General features: G+C 49.2%; 1 pseudogene; it reads right to left on the bottom strand.

Annotated features, from left to right (window-relative positions):
* Window positions 1–1,595: 1,595 nt before the first annotated feature.
* On the bottom strand, window positions 1,596–3,169 carry LOC123176829 (putative mixed-linked glucan synthase 1; annotated as a pseudogene).
* Window positions 3,170–3,434: the final 265 nt, after the last annotated feature.

Consider the following 3,434-nt stretch of genomic DNA (forward strand, 5'->3'; position numbering starts at 1 on the left):
TTAGTGATAAAGTACAGCAATTACATGGCATTTGCATTTCATACAATAAAGAGAAAATCATAAGACTCCTGCCAGCTGCCGATAACTTTTACAAAACATGATCATCTCATACAACAACGTATATCACATCATGTCTTGACCATATCACATCACAACATGCCCTGCAAAAACAAGTTAGACGTCCTCCACTTTGTTGTTGCAAGTCTTACGTGGCTGCTATGGGCTTCTAGCAAGAATTGTTCTTACTTACGGCACAAAAACCACAACGGTGATTTATCAAGTTTGCTGTTTTAACCTTCAACAAGGACCGACCGCAGTCAAATTTGATTCAACTAAAGTTGGAGAAACAGACACCCGTCAGTTACCTTTATGCAAAACTAGTTGCATGTCTGTCGGTGGAAACGGCCTTATGAACGTGGTCATGTAAGGTTGGTCCAAGCCACTTTATCCAATAATACCGCCAAATCTAAATAGGACATTGGTGGTAAGCAGTATCAATATCACCCCCACAACTCTTTATGTTCTACTCATGCATATCATCTATGCATAGACCTGCCTCGGATGCCACTGTTGGAAAACCTAGCATGCAATTTCAAAAAATTCCTACGCTCACGCAAGATCTATCTAGGAGATGCATAGCAACGAGAGGGGAGAGTGTGTCCACGTACCCTCGTAGACCGAAAGCGGGAGCATTTGCCAACGCGGTTAGTCAAACTTCTTCTCGTTACGGCCGATCAAGTACCGAACGTACGACACCTCTGAGTTCTGCACACGTTCAGGTCGATGACGTCCCTCGAACTCTTGATCCAGCAGAGTGTCGAGGAAGTAGAAGAGTTCCGTCAGCACGACGGCCTGGTGACAGTGATGGTGAAGTTACCTGCGCAGGGCTTCGCCTAAGCACTACGTGAATATGACCGGAGGCGTAAACTGTGGAAGGGGACGCCGCACACGGCTAACAATCGTTGGTGTATGTTCTAGGTGCCCCCTCCCCACGTATGTAAAGGTGGGAGGGGAAGAGAGGCCACCTAGAGCGTGCCCAAGTAGGAGGAATCCTACTTGGGCCCCTAGTCCAATTCGGCCTCCCCCCTTTCCTTTTACCGGAAGGGGGAAAAGGCCTCCTTCCTTGGGGGGGGGGGCGCCACCCCTTGTGGGCTGGTGTGCTCCCCTCATATGGCCCATAAGGCCCAATATTCCCCCGTTGGTGAAATACACGAACAAGAGAGCTACATAAGAAAAAAAAAGGCAAAATCAGTGATTTTTCTACAATGAACATTAAATACACAGGTTCACTGTTTCCAAAAATCATGATTTTTTTGTCATTTTTATGCAGCTCACTTGTTAACTTATTTCAACATAAATGCCATCAGAGAGGTAAATGCCATGTTAGATGAAAGAAAAATGCCCCCAATTTTGCGATATGTAAATCATATGATATTGTGCTTTTTTTCATATTTTTTCAAACATTGAAATACGAATTGTGATTTATTGTTTCCAACAAAGAACAGGCTTCGAGCACTAAAAGGCATTCTTGCTCAAATACTCAAATTATTGCACTACAATACAAATAAAATAAAAGATGGGCCGTACGTACGTGTCTACCCAGATGGCCTGGTTAGGAACGACTTCATGTGACCATCCTGCTTTAGTGTGACATACAAGAGGCCGACGGTGCCAACGGCCATGACCAACACGACCAACAGTATGCCTGGTCTCTTACCCCATTGCCCCGTGATGCCGAGTGCAAACGGGTAGAGGAGCACGAGGGTCCCCACGTTGAACACCATCCCGAGCACCGCGTGCCACGCCTGGTCCGTGAAAAAGCCCCATGTCGCTGCCTTGCCTATCGCCGCCCCGACGGCTGTGACGTTCACGACGAGCACCGCCACGGTCGGGATCAGCAACGGCACACACCGCACAGTGTACAGGTCGGCGAACTTCTCCCTGACGAGCTTCCCCCTGACGAGCCTGAAGTATATGCCCTTCCCCCTGACGAGCTTCAACGCCATGTACAGCACCGCCGTCGGGTAGAACTGCTCGTTGCGCCACCAGTCTAGCAGCGTGATCCCCGCCCATTTCACCTCGAACATGCCGATCACATGCATCATTGCTATGACAGCTACGAGGTACATGATGAACGTGCCGAACGGTCTCTGGATGTAGTACGACTGCTCGGAGAAGAGCCACATCACCGGGAAGAAGCTGTAGGCTAGGACGAACATCGTGGCGATCGGGTAGATCGACATGTTGAGGTAAGCGATGCGCTGTAGAGGGTAGAGCCGACGGCTGGCGATGAGAGCGTTGCTGTGGGAGAAGAACACCTCGAGGGAGCCGCCTGACCACCGAGCACCTGGTAGAGGCGCTCGGTGAGGTTGATCGGTGCCGTTCCACGGAACGCGGCTGGCTCCATGGAGCAATACATGGAACGCCACCCTTGTCGGTGGATGCGGAATCCGGTCACCACATCCTCCGTCGCGATGTTGTACACCCACCCGACGTCTCTCCCCCATGAAGTCCGGTCCTCGTAAGCGCATGTCATCAGGGTGGCCAGGTCACTCATGAGCCCCTCGTCAACCGACACCGGGGTGATAGACCGGTCTTGGATTGCGCCATCTGGTATTGAGTTCAGGAATGGCGTCGACTTACCCAACTCAGCGCCCTTACCTACCAGTTTGATGTTCTCCGCTCTATAGCGTTGTGGCTCCATGCCATAGAGCGCGACTCGATGGAACATGGTGCCTGTGCCGAGGTAGGTTGGCCCTTGGAGACCATTGAGCGAAAGCATGGTGCCATCGAAGAAGACACGATTGTGGTTGGAGTAGCGATCTGTCGGGTCGACATCGTCGAAGCGTTGTGGGAACTGGACAAAGGCCGTGTTCTGACCATCGCGAGGGTCGAGCATGAAGCACATAGGTGCGCGGAGAGCTTGTGAGTTATTGATGTAGTGGTCGCAGTCAAAGTTGATGACGAAAGGCGCATTGGAGAGTAAGGCGGAGACGCGGAGCATCACGTTCATGGCGCCTGCCTTCTTTTGGTTGTCATAACCCGGGCGCTTCTCCCGGGAAATGTATACGAGCATTGGGAGTCTTGTGTCAACGTTGCTCAAGTCAACTGGTTTGTTGGTGCTCGCTGAAGATCCAAGTTGTGGTTTACAACTTGGATGATCTAGCATGACCTGTCAAAAGAACATATTAGTTCCAACAATTTTCTTCATCAAATAAATTTGAGAAAAATGCTAGCCGACAGTCAACTGAATATCTATTTTATATGCTAAGGACACAATACAACAATAAAATTAGAGAGGTGTGCAATAAATATTCTTATTACCGTCTTATGATATGTATGTAGACAATTAGTACTATCGACGATGTATGCAATTCTTGTGATTGCAAACTAGAAATGATGGATTACTGATTAGCACCAACATAAGCATCCAC

The sequence above is a fragment of the Triticum aestivum genome, unplaced genomic scaffold (genome assembly GCF_018294505.1).
Source record: "Triticum aestivum cultivar Chinese Spring unplaced genomic scaffold, IWGSC CS RefSeq v2.1 scaffold125433, whole genome shotgun sequence".
NCBI lineage: Eukaryota > Viridiplantae > Streptophyta > Magnoliopsida > Poales > Poaceae > Triticum > Triticum aestivum.